Source organism: Tachyglossus aculeatus, chromosome 2, assembly GCF_015852505.1.
Source record: "Tachyglossus aculeatus isolate mTacAcu1 chromosome 2, mTacAcu1.pri, whole genome shotgun sequence".
In the NCBI taxonomy this organism is placed as follows: domain Eukaryota; kingdom Metazoa; phylum Chordata; class Mammalia; order Monotremata; family Tachyglossidae; genus Tachyglossus; species Tachyglossus aculeatus.
The window spans coordinates 148,919,308-148,940,591 of NC_052067.1; the positions used below are offsets into that span (position 1 = coordinate 148,919,308).

Sequence of the window (21,284 nt, forward strand, 5' to 3'; positions counted from 1 at the left end):
CTTACTGCATGCAGAACACTGCACTAAGCACTTGGGAAGTACAAGTTGGCAACATATAGAGACAGTCCCCACCCAACAACGGGCTCAGAGTCTAGACGGGGGAGACAGACAGCAAAACAAAACATGTGGACAGGTGTCAAGTCGTCAGAACAAATAGAATTAAAGCTAAATGCACATCATCAACAAAATAAATAGAGTAGTAAATATGTACAAGTAAAATAGAGTAATAAATCTGTACAAACATATATACAGGTGCTGAGGGGAGGGGAAGGAGGGGAGGAAAAAGGGGGCTCAGTCTGGGAAGGCCTCTTGGAGGAGGTGAGCGCTCATAGTTCTCTGTATTAGAAGCACCAGGGGAGCAGCACTCGGGAGCAGAAAGTAGAACGGGCCCCTTTGACCACAGACTGGTATTGGACCCTTGGGTAGTGGAGTGACAGTGTGTGTATATGTCATTCCCTTGCACAGTGGTAAAACTAAGTAAAAAACTTTCCATAGTAACCTTGGCAATCACAGGTGTGGTTTGACTTCTACTACATGTCACCGAAGCTCCACTGGTCCAGGAAGGTCCTGGTTGGTACAAACCTGGGGCTCGCAACACCGTTGTCCCTCCCCATCAGTCAGTGAGCCCTGTGTATGGGACAGGGATTGTGTCTGACCTAATAATAACAATAATAATTATGGTATTTGTTGAGCTCTTAGTACAGTGCCTGGCACATAGTAAGTGCTGAGGTGGATACAAGCCAATTGGGGTGGATGCAGTCCCTGTCCCATGTGGGGCTCACAGTCTCAATCCCTATTTTACAGATGAGGTAACTGAGGCCCAGAGAAGCTAAGTGATGTGCCCAAGGTCACACAGCAGTAAAGTGGGAGAGCCGGGACTAGAGCCCATGATCTTCTGAATTCCAGGCCCGTGCTCTACCCACTATAATAATGACAATAATAATAATGGCATTTTTTAAGTGCTTACTATGTACAAAGCACTGTTCTAAGCACTGGGGAGGTTACAAGGTGATCAGGTTGTCCCATGTGGGGCTCACAGTCTTAATCCCCATTTTACAGATGAGGCAACTGAGGCACAGAGAAGTGAACTGACTTGCCCAAAGTCACACAGCTGACAAGTGGCAGAGGCAGAATTTGAACTCATGACCTCTGACTCCCAAGCCCGTGCTCTTACCACTGAGCCACGCTACTATGCCATGCTGCTTCTCATAATACTAACTGTGGTATTTGTTAAGTGCTTATTACATGCCACACACTGTACTAGGCACTGGGGTGGACACAAGCAAACCAGGTTGGGCACTGTCCCACAAGGGGCTCACAGATTCCATCCCCCTTTTACAGATGAGGTAACTGAGGCATAGGGAGGTGAAGCGACTTGCCCAAGGTCACACAGCAGATGTGGTGAAGCTCGGATTAGAGCCCATGACCTTCTGACTCCCAGAACAGTGCTCTATCTACTATGCCAGCTGCTTCCTTTATCTAACCAAGAGCTTAGGACACTGACTTGGCAAAGAGAAGCACCACACAAATATTCATTATCTTCAAATCTTCATTATTACGAAGAAATAATTAGCAAATTAAACTGCAATGTTTTGTGGTTGAAGAGCCCACATCAAAAGGTTTCCTCACTTAACTGTCCTTGCAGCTCTACTCTAGGAAAACTAGTAAGCCAACATCACATGTGGCAGGAACTGGAGAAATTCTAAATGCTCCATTCTTTTGGAGAGAACTTTAATGTAAGATTAGAGACATGAGAGTCCATTTTTCTTCATTCAAAGGCCAGTTATCCAGCTTGTGATCCTGGCCCCTGGAGGTTTTCTGCATCCTTTCTGCTCTATTCTGTTTTTCTTCTGGCCAGAATTGTCATTAGCGTCTCTCACAGAGCCCAAGAGAGGGATATAACACTCAACTCTGCCCCCTTAGAGAGACTTGTTAGGAATCCTGGCAAATAGAGGGTCAGAGAGATCCAAATCTTTGGATAAGATGGAATATCTGTGAATTTTGTATTTACCTTAATTGCCTCTGCTCCTCACTGGTACAGATAAAGAGTTGATTAGGTTAGCTCTAATCTTACATCTAATAATCCAGATCATATCTAATCTTGCAAGTTGTTTAAATACAAAAGAATGACAATACCACCATTTTTCCCCAAGCTCATTTTTCCTTAATGAGGCTCACAGGCAAAACAGCAAATGGAACCCTTTCATTTTCTTTCATTATTTCACTGAGCAGTTCCACCAGCGTCTCTTATGGACCATATTCAATATCAAATGGCAAGAAAACAATCAGGGCTGGAGATGGACACTCGGGAATCAACCGCAAAGAGATGGTAGTTCATTCATTCATTCAATCGTATTTATTGAGCGCTTACTGTGTGCAGAGCACTGTACTAAGTGCTTGGGAAGTACAAATTGGCAACAGATAGAGACAATCCCTACCAAACAATGGGCTCACAGTCTAGAACACTCAACCTCAAGGTGACCAAAACTTGGGGGTAGTTGAAAACCATGGGAGCAAATGAGTTCTCTAAGGGAGTGGAAAAGATCACCAACAATGAAGTTCTGGAACCCAGCCAGTTTCCTAACATCAAAACTGTTCACCTTAACAGTTACCCTGGGTGGGGAGTATGAGAAGAATGACTGATTCTTCTAGACAGTGAGCCCACTGTGGGCAGGGATTGTCTCTATCTACTGCTGAAGTGTACTTCCCAAGCACTTAGTACAGTGCTCTGCACACAGTACGTGGTCAAATAGGATTGAATGAATTAACAAAGAGCAGGATCCCCAAAAAGCAGCTATATGGCCAATGAAATTGGCTGATGCAAAAAGGCCAGAGGAAGCTTTGTAAGGAACTAGTGAAACAAAGTCTCAAATAATTCTGCATCCCAGCTGAAAGCTGGGAATCAATTACTGAGAATAAACTCATCAAGATGGGAGTAGCTCTCTTTGAGAAAAAAGCTTCATGGGGAAGAGAGATTGTAAGGCATAAGAGAAGCCATTTCCAGGCACCGCAAATGTTGGGCACAGTGACATAAGGAACAACTTCTATATGTGCCCACTGTGACCAGGACCGGGGATTCTACCTTTTCAGCCACATAAGAACTCACTGTTAAATTTCACAGTTAATATTCTCTTTTTTTAAAATATGGTATTTGCTAAGCACTTCTTTTTTCAAATGGTATTTGTTACATGCTTAATATGTGCCAGACACTGTACTAAGTGCTCGGTTAGACACCAGCTAATTAGGTTGGATGCAGTTCCTGTCCCACACTGGGGTCACAGTCTTAATCCTTATTTTACAGATGAGGTAAATGAGGCCCAGAGAAGTTAAGTGACTGACCGTCACACAGCAGACAAGTGGTGGAGTCAGGGTCAATCAACCAATTGTATTTATTGAGTGCTTACTATGTGCACAGAAATGTACTAAGCACTTGGGAGACTACAACAGAATAAGCACATATGTTCCCTGTCCATAACGAGTTTACAGTCTAGAGGGGGAGACAGAAATTAATGTAAGTAATTTATAATATATAATTTAAAGATATGAATATAAATCCTGTGGGATTAGGGATGGGGAGAATATCAAGGGTCTGAAGGTCACAGACTGAGGGACAGACAAGGCAGAAGGGAGAGCGAGCCTGGGAAAAGAGGGCTTAATCAGGAAAGGCCTCTTGGAGGAGATGTGACCTTAATAATGCTTCGAAGGTGAAGACTGTGATGGTCTGGTGTATATGGAGAGGGAGGGAGTTCCAGGTTAGGGGGGAGATGTGGGAAAGAGGTCAGCAGCAAAACAGATAACATCAGGACACAGAGAGTAAACTGGGGCTAGAGGAGTGGAGTGTGCAGGTTGGGCTGTAGTAGGAGATTAGTGAGGTGAGGTAGGAGGGGGCAAGGTGATTGACCGCTTTAGAACCAATGGTAAGGAGTTTCTGTTTGATGCCCATGTGGATGGGCAGCTGATGGAGGTTCCTGAGGGGTTGGGGAGACATGGACTGAACGGTTTGGTTAATAAATGATTTGTGCAGTAGAGTGAAGTATAGATTGGAGCAGAGAGAGACAGGAGGCCAAGAAGTCAGCAAGAAGGCAGATGCAGTAGCCAGTTCTTGGTCCCCTTCTGTTCTCGATCTACATTCACTCCTTTGGGGACCTCATTCACTCCCACGGCTTCAACTATCATCTCTACACTGATGACACCCAAATTTACATCTCTGCCCCTGCTCCCTCTCCCTCCCTCCAGGCTCGCATCTCCTCCTGCCTTCAGGACATCTCCATCTGGATGTCTGCGCGCCACCAAAAACTCAACATGTCCAAGACTGAACTCTTTGTCTTCCCTCCCAAACCCTACCCTCTCCCTGACTTTCCCATCACTGTTGACGGCACTACCATCCTTCCCGTCTCACAAGCCCACAACCTTGGTGTCATCCTCAACTCCGCTCTCTTGTTCACCACTCACATCCAATCCGTCACCAAAACCTGCCGTTCTCACCTCCACAACATTGCCAAGATCTGCCCTTTCCTCTCCATCCAAACCGCTACCCTGCTTGTTCAGGCTCTCATCCTATTCTCTGGATTACTGTATCAGCCTCCTCTCCGATCTCCCATCCTCCTGTCTCTATCCTCTTCTATCCATACTTCACGCCACTGCCCAGATTGTCTTTGTCCAGAAACGCTCTGGGCATATTACTCCCCTCCTCAAAAATCTCCAGTGGCTACACATCAGGCAGAAACACCTCACCCTCGGCTTCAAGGCTGTCCATCACCTCGCCCCCTCTTACCTCACCTCCCTTCTCTTCTTCTCCAGCCGAGCCCGCACCCTCAACTCCTCTGCCGCTAACGTCCTCACTGTGCCTCGTTCTCACCTGTCCCACTGTCGACCCCCAGCCCACGTCCTCCCCCTGGCCTGGAATGCCCTCATTCCACACATCTGCTGAGCTAGCTCTCTTCCTCCCTTCAAAGCCCTACTGAGAGCTCACCTCCTCCAGGATGCCTTCCCAGACTGAGCCCCTCCTTCCTCTCCCCCTCCCCATCCCCCCGACTTACCTCCTTCCCCTCCCCACAGCACCTGTATATATGTATATATGTTTGTACATATTTATTACTCTAGTTTATTTGTACATATTTATTCTATTTATTTTATTTTGTTAATATGTTTTGTTTTGTTCTCTGTCTCCCCCTTCTAGACTGTGAGCCCACTGTTGGGTAGGGACCGTCTCTCTATGTTGCCAATTTGTACTTCCCAAGTGTGCTTACTTCCCACACAGTAAGCACTCAATAAATACGATTGAATGAATGAATTAATGGATAGGATAAACGTTTGCACCAGCATGTTAGGAGTTTGGATGGAGAGGAAAGGGCAGACTTTAGCTATGTCGTGACGGTAGAACTGACAGGATTTGGGATTAGTCTTTCTGATTTCCAGACTTGTGCTCTATCCACTGGGCCACGCTGCTTCAATTTCCAAGACAAAAGCTGTGCATTACATCTTCTTGAAGCAGGAATAATGTTTGAGCAAACTTCAGTTTCACATTCCTAAGTAGTATTTTCCCATTTGAAATCTGACTTCATGTGTTACATCTGATTCACTGAAAATAATTCTGGTTCTTAATAATGCCTCACAATACATTCTGTTCTGTCCAAACTTGTGTTTTCACTAATAATAATAATAATTGTATTATTTTTTAAGTGTTTACTATGTCCCAGGCACTGTACTAAGTGCTGGAGTAGATACAAGCTAATAATAATAATAATAATTATTATTATTATTATTATTATGAACAAGCAGCGTGGCTTAGTGAATAGAGCACGGGCCTGGGAATCAGAAGGTCATAGGTTCTAATACCAGCTCTGCCACATTAATTCATTCATTCATTCAATCGTATTTATGAGCGCTTACTGTGTGCAGAGCACTGTACTAAGCGCTTGGGAAGCACAAGTTGGCAACATATAGAGACGGTCCCTACCCAACAACGGGCTCACATGTCTGCTGTGTGACCTGGGGCAAGTCACTTCACTTCTCTGGGCTTCAGTGACCTCATCTATAAAGAGGGATTAAGAGCATGAGCCCCACTTGGGCCAGGGACTATATCCAACCTGACTACCTTGTATTTACCCCAGCGCATAGAGCAACAGTGCTTGGCACATAGTAAGTGCTTAACAAGGTCCATAATTGTTATGATTATTATTATTATTATCATCATCATCATCATCATCAATCGCGTTTATTGAGCGCTTACTGTGTGCAGAGCACTGTACTAAGCGCTTGGGAAGTACAAATTGGCAACATATAGAGACAGTCCCTACCCAACAGTGGGCTCACAGTCTAAAAGGGGGAGACAGAGAACAAAACCAAACATACTAACAAAATAAAATAAATAGAATAGATCTGTACAAGTAAAATAAATAAATAAATAAATAAATAAATAAATAAATAAATAAATAAATAGAGTAATAAATATGTACAAACATATATACATATATACAGGTGCTGTGGGGAAGGGAAGGAGGTAAGATGGGGGGATAGAGAGGGGGATGAGGGGGAGAGGAAGGAAGGGGCTCAGTCTGGGAAGGCCTCCTGGAGGAGGTGAGCTCTCAGTAGGGCCTATTATTGTTCTTATTAAGAGCTTATTAAGAGCTTATTAAGAGTAAAGTGTGCCGCACACTTTACTAAATGCTGGGGCAGATATAAGGTAGTTGGGTTGTACACAGTCCCTGTCCTACATATGGTTCACAGTCTTAATCTAAATCCCGATTTCACCGAGAGAAGTGAAGTGATTTACTCCAGGTCACATAGCTGACATGTAGTGGAGCCGGGACTAGAACCCAGGTCTTTCTGACACCCAGGCCCGGTTATCCCCTAGGCCATGCTGCTGTGTCTGTAGTCCCCTTCTCAAGTGCTCAACAGAGTGCTCGGTGCCCAGGGAGTGCTCCCCAGAGAGCAGCGGTGGGCAGGGGAGCCTCCTCACTACATATGCTGGCTATTTGGTTGTGAGATTAGACTTTTAGACTTTAGACTTTTAGACTGTGAGCCCACTGTTGGGTAGGGACTGTCTCTATATGTTGCCAACTTGTACTTCCCAAGCGCTTAGTACAGTGCTCTGCACACAGTAAGCGCTCAATAAATACGATTGATTGATTGATTAGGAAAATTTCATCCAACAGTGCAAGCCTATTGGAAATGGCACACTATGGTGATAGGTCCTTCTGACTCCCAGGCCCGTGCTCTTAACCTATAAAATAGTCAGAGTTATAAAATAATAAACTAAATAAATACTTACTTAGACTACTCATTGCCCTTCCTGCCCCCAGCTTTTTCCCTCATTTTCACTCTGCCTCACTTTGGGGCCCAGATCACTTTTCTGAAAAATTGTTTTGCTCACCTCTCCCCCTTAATCAAAAATCTCCAGTCATTGCCCGTCCACCTCCACATCAAGCAGAAGCTCCTCACTATCAGCTTCAAAGCACTTAATCAGTTCTCTCCCTGCTACCTATCCTGGCTTATCTACCATTACATCCCTTCTCATATTTTGCTTCTCTAACCCAGCATACTTAAAAAAATAATAATAATAATAATAATAGTATTTGTTCATTGTTTACTATGTGTCAAGCACTTTACTCAGCACTGGGGTAGATAAAAGATCATCAGATTGAACCGAATCCATGTCCCAAATGGAGCTCGCCATCTAAAAGAGAGAACAGATATTTTATCTCCATTATACAGAGGAGGAACTGAGGCCCAGAGAAGTGAAGAGATTTGCCTAAATCGCTCAGCAGACAAGTGGCAGAGCTGGGATTAGAACCCACGTCCCCGACTCCCAGGCCTATGCTCTTTCCACTAGACCATCTGCTTCTCTGCTTACTGTGCTTCAGTCTTCCCTTCCTCACCCTCAAACCCTTGGTCACACGCTCCCTCCTGCCAGGATCTCTGTCCCGGTTCATACTCAAGAAGCCACCACTTTCCCCATCTTCAAAGCACAGTTAAAATCACATCTCCTCCAAGAAGCCTTCTCTAAATTGCCAAACTCCCCACCCTATTCTCCCTCGCTTCTCCATCATCTGTACACTTGGTCCACATCCTTTTAACTCTTGGATCCTCACTCCTCCCCACAGCACATAGGTACATATCCTTACACTCTCCTGCCTCCCTTGTCTGTAATTTATTTTATATTCTGTTTCCCTGTCTACACTGAAAGCTCCTTGTACGCAAGGACTGTGTCTACCCACTGCACTGTAGTCTGCAAGGACTTAGTACATTGCTCTGCACACAGTGAGCTCTCAATAAATATTACCGGTTGACTGATACTATTGATTTATGTAAATTCATCCTCTAGACTGTAAGCTCCATGTGGGCAGGGAATGTGTCTGCTTTACTGTTGTGTAGTACTCGCTCACGCGCTTTGTACAGTGCCCGGCACACAGTGAGCACTCAATAAATAGGACTGATGGATTGATTCAGCATTGAACAATTCCACAATTCAACTGGCATAATTCTACTGAAATAAATACTAGAAAGTGTTTCAGGATTGAGAAGCAGCATGGCCCAGTGGAAAGACCACAGGCCTGGGAGTTGGAGGTCCTGGATTCTAAACTCAGCTCTGCCAATTCCTTGCTGTGTGAGCTTGGGCAAGTCACTTACCTTACCTGGACCTCAGTTCTTCTGTTCTCCCTCCTACTTAGACTGTGAGATCATGCAGGATAGGGACTGTGTCCAACCTGATCAACTTGTATCTACCTCAGTGTTTAAAACAGCATTTGACACATACTAAGTGTTTAACAAACACCATTTAATAGTAATAATAATAATTAGCTTTTTTCTCTTCTCATAGTATTATTCAAATTTTCTAATTAACAACCTAGAGAGAGGGGAATGAACAGATCATTCTTAAATGGTACATTAACCTTTTCAGCTCAGTAGGGCAATATCAAATTCTAATTTTTGAAAATAAATACTCAAACCTCTTTTGGAAGCAGAGGTAAGCTACTGAAGGGAAAAGGAGTCCCCCCAATACCCATATATGCCAGACCACAACTCTCCCCATCTTTAAAGCATTATTAAAGTCACACCTCCTCCAAGAGGTCTTCCCCAATTAATTTCCCTCTTATAGTAAGCACTTAACGAGTACCACAATTATTATTAATATTTGTCCTAAACACGAACTGGACATACCAAAGCCTTCCAGAAGACTTTTCCATGCACATCTTCTCTATTTAGGGACTAAAACTTTAAAAGCAGATTAACTGGGTCATTTTGCTCTTCTTCTCAGCTCTTCATTCATTTATTCAATCATATTTATTGAGCGCTTACTGTGTGCAGAGCACTGTACTAAGCCCTTGGGAAGTACAAGTCGGCAACATATAGAGACAGTCCCTACCTAACAACAGGCTCACAGTCTAGAAGGGGGAGACAGACAACAAAACAAAACATGGAGAAAGGTGTCAAAACCGTCAGAACAAATAGAATTATAGCTATATGCACATCATTAACAAAATAAATAGAATAGTAAGTATGTACAAGTAAAATAAATACAGTAATAAATCTGTACAAACATATATACAAGTGCTGTGGGGAGGGGAAGGAGGTAGGGCGGGGGGGATGGGGAGGAGGAGAGGAAAAATGGGGATCAGTCTGTGAAGGCCTCCTGGAGGAGGTGAGCTCTCAGTAGGGCTTTGAAGGGAGGAAGAGAGCTAGCTCGGCAGATGTATGGAGGGAGGGCATTCCAGGCCAGGGGAAGGACGTGGGCTGGGGGTCAACAGTGGGACAGGTGAGAACGAGGCATGGAGAGGAGATTAGTGGCAGAGGAGCGGAGGGTACGGGATGGGCTGGAGAAGGAAAGTGAGGTGAGGTAGGAGGGGGCGAGGTGATGGAGAGCCTTGAAGCTGAGAATAAGGAGTTTTTGCTTGGTTCGTAGGTTGACAGGTAGCCACTGGAGATTTTTGAGGAGGGGAGTGACATACTCAGGGCATTTCTGTACAGAGATAATCCAGGCAGCAATCAATCAACATATTTACTGAGCACCTACTGTGTGCAGAGCACTGTACTAAGCACTTGGGAAGTACAAGTTGGCAACATATAGAGACAGTCCCTACCCAACAGTGGGCTCACAGTCTAGAAGGGGGAGACAGAGAACAAAACCAAACATATTAACAAAATAAAATAGATAGAATAGATTTGTACAAGTAAAATAAATAAATAAAGTAATAAATATGCACAAACTTATATACATATATACAGGTGCTGTGGGGAAGGGAAGGAGGTAAGACAGGGGGATGGGGACGGGGACGAGGGGGAGAGGAAGGAGGGGGCTCAGTCTGGGAAGGCCTCCTGGAGGAGGTGAGCTCTCAGTAGGGCCTTGAAGGGAGGAAGAGAGCTAGCTTGGCGGATGGGCAGAGGGAGGGCATTCCAGGCCCGGGGAATAACGTGGGCTGGGGGTCGATGGCGGGACAGGTGAGAACGTGGCTCAGTGAGGAGATTAGCGGCACAGGAGCGGAGGGTGCAGGCTGGGCTGTAGAAGGAGAGAAGGGAGGTGAGGTAGGAGGGGGTGAGGTGATGGACAGCCTTGAAGCCGAGGGTGAGGAGTTTCTGCCTGATGCAGATTGATTAGTAGCCACTGGAGATTTTTGAGCAGCAGAGTGAAGTATAAACTGAAGTGGGGAGAGACAGAAGAGTGGGATATCAGAGAGGAGGCTGATGCAGTAATCCAGTCGGGATAAGATGAGAGATTGAACCAACAAGGTAGCGGTTTGGATCGAGAGGAAAGGGTGGATCTTGGCAATGTTGCGGAGGTGAGGCCGGCAGGTTTTGGTGACGGATTGGATGTGTGGGGTGAACGAGAGAGCAGAGTCGAGGATGACACCAAGGTTGTGGGCTTGTGAGACGGGAAGGATGGTAGTGCTGTCTACAGTGACGGGAAAGTAAGGAAGAGGACAGGGTTTGGGAGGGAAGATGAGTTCAGTCTTGGACAAATTAAGTTTTAGATGGCGGGCAGACATCCAAATGGAGATATCCTGAAGGCAGGAGGAGATACGAGCCTGGGGGGAGGGAGAGAGAGCAGGGGCGAAGATGTAGATTTGGGAGTCATCAGCATATAGTTGAAGCCTTGGGAGCGAATGAGTTCACGAAAGGAGTAAGTGTAAATAGAGAACAGAATGGGACCAAGAACTGACCCTTGAGGAACCCCTACAGTAAGGGGATGGGAGGAGGAGGAGGAGGAGCCCTCAAAGGAGACTGAGAATGAATGGCCGGAGAGATAAGAGGAGAACCAGGAGAGGACGGAGTCTGTGAAGCCATGGTTGGATAGCGTGTTGGGGAGAAAGGGGTGGTCCACAGTGTCGAAGGCAGCTGAGAGGTCGAGGAGGATTAGGATAGAGTAGGAGCCCCTGGCAAGAAGGAGGTCATTAGTGACCTTGGAGAGGGCAGTTTCAGTGGCGTGTAGGGGGCGGAAGCCAGATTGGAGGGGGTCGAGGAGAGAGTTGGCATTGAACTTCCTGGTCACCTGCCTGGGATGTGCGTCCTGAAAATCGCACTGCCCTTGTTTCTGAGGAGAAGTCTCTCCACAAATTTCCCACATCACCTCGTTCCACTGGGAATTTAGGTGGGGGAAGCTTATGCTAGTCAATAACTTTCTATTAGTTTCCCCTTACTCTGTTAATTCCAGTCCTTCTCTAAACTCAAGTCTTACTTATGGAAATGATGCTTTTGTAAAAATGGTGCTTGTGATTCTGGCCCCGTCTTTGAAGAGGGATATGGGGCACCTGTTGCTTCCTGAATGCCTTTAAAGGCTCTGTCATCACTTGAATTCCTGTGGGTTTATCTCAGCACAGTGTGATTTCCAATTCTCATCCAGATAGGATTCATCAATCAGAAGTATTTGTGCTCAGAATAGTGTGCTGAGAGCTTAGGATGGTCCAAGGGAATTATGAGGCTGGATCCCTGCCCTCAAGGAATCTGCAATCCAGCAGTTATCACCTGACACAGATTTATTAAATGTAAGATGGTAATCTAAATGGCACTACATCTGCTGGGTCGGAAGAGTCCAGGTGGAAGACTAAGAAAATATTTGGTTAACTTGTTCCATCAATCAATCAATCTTATTTATTGAGCACTATGTACAGAGCACCACATTAAACACATGGAAGAGTGCAATACAACAGAATTAGCAGACACGCCCCCTGCCTATAATGAATTTACAGTCTAGATGGGAAGACAGATGTTAATGTGAAGATGACCCAAATATGAGACTGAGTCCAAAAGTCCAACTTTGTCTAATGAGCCATAAAACCAACAGAATCTCAGCCCTCACCATTAAGGGTACATTCATTCAATCGTATTTATTGAGCACTTACTGTGTGCAGAGCACTGTGCTAAGTAAACCTGGCCTAGGGAAAGAGCATGGGACTGGAACTCTGAGCCCACCGTTGGGTAGGGACTGTCTCTATATGTTGCCAACTTGTACTTCCCAAGCGCTTAGTACAGTGCTGTGCACACAGTAAGCGCTCAATAAATACAATTGATTGACTCCGAAGGCCTGGGTTCTAGCCCCAGAGCTTCCCTGTCTTGCTGTGCCATCTTGGGCAAACAACTTAGCTTTCTGTGCCTCAAGTTTCTCATCTGTGAAACTGTGATTAAAATCCTTGCTTTCCCTACCTCTTACACTGAAAGCTCTGGATGGACCAGAGATGGTGTCTGATTTGATTATCTTTTGAATACCCCCAGCTTTAGCACTCAGGACTTTGGATATAGTAGAAAACATACCACAGAGTCCATCGTGATCATTACTGAAATTCCACAGGTCTACTTTCCTTCCCAATTTAGAAGTAATTTCCATCATGTAAACATTCCAAAAGTGTTCATATTTGCCCACAAGCAGCACTGCGGGGCGAGGGATGCTCTGTGGGCAGATTCTAAAATGGAAGCAGTCATATGGCATAGCAGAACTTGTCTGTGTGCCCTTGAAGCACTTTGAGTCTCATCCCAACCCCACAGCACTTCTTTACATAGCCTCCCACTCTACTATATTTTAATGTCTGTCACCCCCCGTAGGCTGTAAGCTCCTTGGGGGCAAGGACTGTGTCTACCAACTCTTTTTTTATATGGCGCTTACTATGTGTCAGGCACTGTTCTAAGTGCTGGGGTAGAATACAAGGTAATCAAGTTGGACACACTCCAAGTCCCACATGGGGCTCAGTTACGTGGGGTAACTGAGGCACAGAGAAGTTAACTGACTTGCCCAAGGTTTGAACAGCAGAGACGTGGTAGAGCTGGGACTGGAACCCACGTTTTTGATTCCCAGACCCATGCTCTGTCCACTAGGCCATGCTGGTGGATACACTGACAATTACTCTCCCTCAACTTCAAAGCCTTATTGAAGGCACATCTCCTCCAAGAGACCTTCCCTGAATAAGCTCTCCTTTCCTCTTCTCCCAGTCCCTTCTGCATCTCCCTGCTTGCCCCCTTTATTCATTCCGGCTCCCAGCCCCACAGCACTTATGTACTTATCTGTAATTTATTAATGTATATTAATGTCTGTTTCACCCTGTACATGGTAAGCTCATTGAGAGCAGGGAATGTGAGTTTTCTGTTGTACTGTACTCTTCCAAGTGCTTGGTACAGTGCTCTGCACACAGTAAGTGCTCAATAAATATGACTGCCTGACTGACTGGTACCATTGATTCCCTTCCAAACTCTAAGAAGGGGACCTGGTTTTAAGGACAAATGAAGTTTTTGAAGGTAGAACTTCAATGCCATCCTTTCTTTGTCACCTAATGCCCCAAGTTGGAAGGCAAGGTTGGCAGTAGTCCCTTACGCAAACTTTCTTCTTTTTTTGCAGAAATTCCTTCTTGAGGTTTTGGATCAGCTCCAATCCCAGCGAGGCAGGAAAGCAGAGACCTGACGCTCATTTCCCAGGCATGAGACAGAACCACTCCCACAAGGAACAGCCTCAGAACATAGGGGCCGAGAAAGGAATGGTGCGGAAAGGAAAATTTTACCCACTCCAAGTGGGGGCATTTGGGGCCAGGGAAAGGAAGGATTTGGGAAGTGAATTATAGAAAATGTTAGGAGACGAGCATAAAGAGGCTTTTGGTGTCGGAGGAAGGGAACAATGTAGATCTGGACTAGATTGAAAACTCAAGGAACCTTAACAAGCAGTTGAGTTTTCTGTCTAAAACGTTGGAACATTTTACAATTCTCTGTGGTAAATTATGTTCCTGACATTTAATTTAAAAGTGCAAAAACAATGTAATATCAACAAAACATTAAAGTGTTTGCAGATATAACATTTAGAAAATGCCACATAGTAAAAAAGTCCAAATTCATGATATTGAACTATATGAGGATAGTATAAAGAAGTAAGGGTAATGAAAAAACAATAATGGCCATATAAGTATTTGCAACTCTCTCCCTTAAATTTCTTGGCATTGTATTCTTATTCCTTTAAGCAGCCTTGATCGTTTCTTATTATATATCAAAACAGAACTCATCTTCCCAACCAAACCCTGTTCAACCTGTCACTGTACACAATACCACTATCCTCCCTATCTCACCAGCCTGTAACCTTGGAATTATCCTCAACTCATTCACTCATTCAATCGTATTTATTGAGCGCTTACTGTGTGTAAAGCATCATAATAAGCGCTTGGGAGAGTACCATATAACAACTCATTTCTCTCATACAATCCACATATTCAATCAGTCACCCAATCCTGTGGGTTCTACCTTCGCAACATCACTAAATCTGTCCTTTCCTCTCCATCCAAACATCTACTACGTTGACTGATCCATTCACGTATCCTATGCTGCCTGGATTAGTGCACCTATCTCCTTGCTGACCTTCCTGCCTCCCATTTCTCTCCACTCCAGTCCATACTTTGCTGCCCGGATTAAAAAAAAAATAAAAATAAAAATAAAAATAAATGTAGTCCATGTCTCCCCATTCCTTCAGAACCCCCCAGTGATAGCTCATCCACCGCTGCAACACACAGAAACACCTTACCTTTGGCTTTAAAGCAGCCAGTCAGCTCCCTCCTTCCCACCTTACCTCAATGATCTCCTACTACATCCCAAACCACACACTTTTCTCCTCTAGCACTAGCTTTCTCACTGTGCCTCCATCTCATCTAGCTCACCAGCAGGCCCCTTCCCATATCCTCCCTCCCCTTCCACATTCGCCACACCACAACTCTCCCCACCTTCAAAGTTTTAATCATGATCACATCTTCTCCAACAAGCATTCCCCAATTACGCTCTCTCTTCCTGACTCCCTCTTCTTTTTGCATTACCTATGCACTTAGATCTGTCCCCTCTGAGTATTTGGTATCCACCCCATCCTCAGCCCTATGTCACTTACGTACATTTCCATAACTGATTGATATTAATGTCTGTCTCCTCCTCTAAACTGGAAGCTCATTGTAGGCAGGGAATGTGTCTACTAGCTCTATTGTATTGTACTCTCGCAAGAACCTAGCACGTGTTCTGCCCATGTTAAGTGCTCAGTAAATACCACTGATTGGGTTCACGAGGACCAGATCACCTGATATAGTCTACGACCTCTTTCAAGTATCATCATCATCATCATCATCATCAATCGTATTTATTGAGCGCTTACTGTGTGCAGAGCACTGTACTAAGTGCTTGGGAAGTACAAGTTGGCAACATATAGAGACAGTCCCTACCCAATAGTGGGCTCACAGTCTAAAAGGGGGAGACAGAGAACAAAACCAAACATACTAACAAAATAAATAGAATAGATATGTACAAGTAAAATAAATTTCCAACTTGCCATCCGAAATATTAGGTGACTAAAACTGTGCCCAGATTGTGGTTTGGTGGGTCTGAATAACACATTATATTCTATGTTATGTGAAACACTGTCCCTGATTAATGATACAAGGGAGATGTTTATAAAAACTGAAATAAATAGAAGGTCAGTGCCCTAGCTGCCAAAGTTATAAACTGATGTGTTCAGTTGGAAATTCTCCAAGTAAAAAAAAGTAATAATGATCAAGCATTGCACAAAAGACAATGCTTATCTTGGGGAAGCAGCGTGGCTCAGTGGAAAGAGCACGGGCTTTGGAGTCAGAGGTCATGGGTTCAAATCCCAGCTCTGCCACTTTTCAGCTGTGTGACTTTGAGCAAGTCACTTAACTTCTCTGTGCCTCGGTTACCTCATCTGTAAAATGGAGACTGTGAGCCCCACGTGCAACAACCTGATCACCTTGTAACCTCCCCAGCGCTTGGAACAGTGCTTTGCACATAGTAAGCACTTAATAAATGCCATCATTATTATTATTATTATAAGACATATGAAGACAAATAGTAAGGTTACCTGCAGAAGCGTTTAGTGAATTTTCAGTAATGGTAATGACAAAGAAAAAGAACCTGAACAACAAAAATCACTGCTCATGTGGAAAGGTCCTTTGGTTTATGAACATAACCTTGGGGCAAATCTGACATTAGCAAATTATTTAAATGACCAATACAAAGTCACTAGTTAGTGTGCAGTACAGCCCAGACTCTAAGGATCTTTGCTCACTGGAAAAGTGAAGGTAATATTTCTGACACACAATGGAAAAATGAGCATTACAGAAAACGACTGAACAACATTCCACAATTTTAAAAAGAACAGCAGGGCTCTTTGGGGATGGCTCTCATAAGGTTTAGAAGCCTGTGAGGCAGGATTCTGACTGTGTAACTTCATTTACTTAGTACAGCTCTGGGGAACTCTTCATATAGGTTGTATTGTATTGCACTGTACTCTCCCAAATGCTTAGAATAGTGCTTTGCACACAGAAAACCCTCAATAAATACATTTGAATGAATAAATGAGTATAGGTTCTTAATTCATATATTTGAAAATCAACATGACCAAACCACCCTTGCTGACATAGCACTAACAAAACAGGAAGCTCAGGATCAGTCAATCAATCAACGGTATTTATTGAGCACTTACTGTGGGCAGACCGCTGTTCTAAGTACTTGGGAAAACACAGTACAACAGAGTTGACAGACACATTCCCTGGCCACAGTGAGATTATAGTGTAGTGGGGGAAAAAAGACAGTAATATTTTATATTACTTATATATTTTATTGATATGTTTATAAGAGCTAGGGGAACAAGGGTGGGGAGAATATCAAATTCCCAAAGGTCACATAATCCAACCTACATATTCAATTCATCATTAAATGCTGTCAGCTCAACCTTCACAACACTGCTAAAATCCACACTCTCTTCTCCATCCAAACTGCTACCACATTAATCCAGTCACTCATCCTATGTCATCTCGATTACTGCATCAGCCCCCTTGCTGACCTTCCAGTCTCCTTTCTCTCCCCATTCCAGTCCATACCTCATTCTGCTGCCCTGATCATTTTTCTACAAAAACGTTCAGGACATGTCAACCCACTCCTCAAAAACTCCAGTGGTTACCCATCCACTTCTGCATCAAACAAAAACTCCTTACTATCTGCTTTAAAGCACTCAATCACCTTGCCCCCTTGTACCTCCTCGCTACTGTCTTACTACAACCCAGCTTGTACACTTCGCTCCTTTAATGCTAACCTTCTCACTGTACCTCAGTCTCGTCTGTCTCACCACTGACCTCTCGTTCACGCCCTGCCTCTGGTCTGGAACGCTCTACCCCCTCATATCCGACAGACAATTACTCTTCCCCTTTTCAAATCCTTATTTAAGTCACATCTTCACCAAGAGGCCTTCCCTAATTAAGCCCTCCTTTCCTCTTCTCCCACTCCCTTGTGTCACTTGACTTGCTCCCTTTATTCATCTCCCCTCTCAGTCCCACAGCACTTGTGTACGTATCTGTCATTTATTTATATTAATATCTGTCTCCCCCTTTTAGACTGTGAGCCCACTGTTGGGTAGGGACTGTCTCTATATGTTGCCAACTTGTACTTCCCAAGCGCTTAGTACAGTGCTCTGCACACAGTAAGCGCTCAATAAATACAATTGATTGATTGATTATATTCATTTCTGTCTTCCCCTCTAGAATGTAAACTCGTTATGGACAGGGAATGTATACAGTATACTGTTACATTGTACTCTCCCAAGCACTTGGTATGGTGCTCTACACACGGTAAGCTCTCAATAAATATATTTGACTGACTTAAGATAAAATAGAAGGGAGAAGAAGCCAGGGAAAAAAGTGCTTAACTGGGGAAGGCCTGATGAATCAATCATTGTTATTTATTAAGCATTTACTGTGTGCAGAACACTGAACTAATCTACTAGGAAGAGCACAATACAACACAGTAGGTACGCACGTTCCCTGCCTTCAGTGAGCTTACAGTCTAGAGATGACAGAAGAAAGAACTTCCCAACTCCTGGGCAGCTGTGACGGGACCATGGTGGGATTTGAGTCTTTGTGGAATTAGGGTGAGAATGGAAGACTGTGGAATTTCTGCTCCTCAAACACTCCATGAGCATTATTCCCTGTCCCTATGCAAAGAAGGAAAAGAAAGAGAATGAGAAAATAGGCCCTTATCTTCAACTGACGCTAAAATGGTAAACTGCAAAAATCAATACAAAAATGAAAGAATCTAAATACTCAGAAAGGAGTTTGAGATCATCTCAGTCATGTAACAAAGTCAAAAAGGGTAGCCCGTAAAATGCAGAGCTCCCCAAACTTGCCATTGATCTTTCCAGTTCCCAGTGTCAGATTACCCGTTCCTAAATGAGGAGAAAACTTCCAGTCAGGAGACTGGGAGGTTTTTACTAGGGAGGAAGCGCCATGCCACTTTCATTCCTTTATCACCTCACTGCTCCCTCAGGCTGTCAGGGAAAGCTGAAATGACTTCTGGGCTAATCAATCAATCAATCAATGGCATTTACTACTTATTTACTACTTATTACTACTATTATACTACTACTATCCTACTTATTTTATTTTGTTGGTATGTTTGGTTCTGTTCTCTGTCTCCCCCTTTTAGACTGTGAGCCCACTGTTGGGTAGGGACTGTCTCTATGTGATGCCAATTTGTACTTCCCAAGCGCTTAGTACAGTGTTCTGCACATAGTAAGTGCTCAATAAATACGATTGATTGATTGATTGATTTACTGAGCCCCTACTGTATGCAGAGCCCTGTTCTAAAGTACTTGGGAGAGTTCTAACAGGTTTGTAGAACCCTTCCCTAGCCAAAACTAGCTTACTCCACCCATGCTACTCATATGACAGCACGACTAACTGTAAGGAGTGTCAACAGCTTGAAGGAAGGACAATTCCAATGGGCTGACTTTTATTCAAATTCCTACTTGCCTGGAACCATATTCCTTTTCTGCTAAAGTTTAATTTCCTTGAGGCCAGATGCCTGAGGATCTGTGCTGATTGTACAGTTGGGATAACCTTAACAATCAGTGTGGCTCAGTGGAAAGAGCACGAGCTTGGGAGTCAGAGGTCATGGGTTCAAATCCCAGCTCTGCCACTTGTCAGCTGTGTGACTTTGGGAAAGTCATTTAACTTCTCTGTGCCCTAGTTACCTCATCTGTAAAATGGGTATAAAGATTGTAAGCCCCACATGGGCCAACCTGCTCACCTTGTATTCTCCCTAGCGCTTAGAACAGTGCTACGCACATAGTAAGAGCTTAACAAATACCAAATTTTTTTATGGCTAATTCAAAAGTAGGGATGCTAAGTAATCAGCATGGCCTAGGGGAAATGGCAGACGTCTGAGAGTCAGAGTACCAGCATTGTAATATCAGCTCCGCCACTTGTCTGCTGTGTGATCTTGGGCAAGTCCCTCAACTTCTCGGTGCTCACAGTGCTATGCACATAGTAAGCACTCAATAAATACAATTTATTGAATTAAAATGGTGAGTCTGTAAAATGGGGACTAAGACTGTGAGCCCCCTGTGGGTGACGGGGACTTTGTCAACCTGATTATCTTGTATCTACTCCAGTGCTTAGTACAGTACCTGGCACAGAGTAAGCACTTAAATACCATAAAAAATAACTTGAAAAATTACTTAAAATATATGCCCTTGTTAAGATTTTGTGTAGAAGTCCATGTGGTTTCTTTCCAAAACTGACAGATCAATATGATTTACTTGCTGTTGGAATTATTCTTGGATTAGAAACTAAACAGAAAGTGGATATTGATGGGATCAAAGTTAACTTTCTAAAAATCACACTTCCTCCTAAAGGCCATCCCTGAGTAAGCACTCATTTGCTCTATTCACCCTTCCTTCTGCCCTCATCTATGCATTTGGAGAAGCAGCGTGGCTCAGTGGAAACAGCCCGGGCTTCGGAGTCAGAGGTCATGGGTTCTAATCCTGGCTCCACCGCTTAGCTGTGTGACTTTGGGCAAGTCACTTCACTTCTCTGGGCCTCAGTTCCCTCATCTGTAAAATGGGGATGAAGACTTTGAGCCCCATGTGGGACAACCTGATCACCTTGTATCCCCCCAGCGCTTAGAACAGTGCTTGGCACATAGTAAGCGCTTAAAACCAAAATTATTATTATTATTATCATATCCCTTGAGCACTTGATATTCACTATATCCCTTGAGCACTTGATATTCATCCCACCCTCAGCCCCAAAGCACTTTCGTATAAGACGTTGTACTTCAACATCTCCCCTACCCTCAGTCCCAGAGCAGTTTCGTATAAGACGCTGTACTCCAACATCTCCCTTATCTGGAATCCATTTTAATGTCCGCTTCTTCCTCTAAACTGTAGGATCCTTGTTAGGAGGCTTCAAGTCCACCATCTTCATTGCTGCGCATGTTCCCAAGCTCTTAACACAGCACTTAATATTCACTATATCCTTTGAGCACTTGATATTCATCCCACCCTCAGCCCCAAAGCACTTTCGTATAAGAAGCTGTACTCCAACATCTCCCCTACCCTCAGCCCCAGAGCACTGTCCGTCTCTTCCTCTAAACTGTAGGATCCTTGTCAGGAGGCTTCATGTCCACCATCTTCATTGCTGCACATGGTCCCAAGCTCTTAACACAGTGCTCTGCACACATTATGTGCTCAATAAATTCCATCGATTGACGGATTTATGCGAATTTACAATTTGACAGGATCGAGGACAAGTCACTCCGTTAATTAAGCAGCTAATTCAGGGCTTAGCCTAAAGTTTCATCTTATGCTGTCAAGTCATCTCCGACCCATTGCGACTCCATGGACACATCTCTCTCAAAACACCCCGCTCTCCATCTGCCATCATTCTGGTAGTATATCCACAGAGTTTTCTTGGTAAAAATACAGAAGTGGTAGACCACTGCTTTCTTCTGCACGGTAAATTTGAGTTTCCACCCTCAACTCTCTCCCATGC

At 44.1% G+C, this 21,284-nt stretch overlaps 1 protein-coding gene across 1 annotated transcript in view; it reads right to left on the bottom strand.

Annotated features, from left to right (window-relative positions):
* SLC2A13 (solute carrier family 2 member 13) overlaps positions 1–21,284 on the bottom strand; it is a 481,564-nt gene that overhangs the window by 368,826 nt on the left and 91,454 nt on the right. The gene's annotated exons all lie outside the window — the stretch shown is intronic.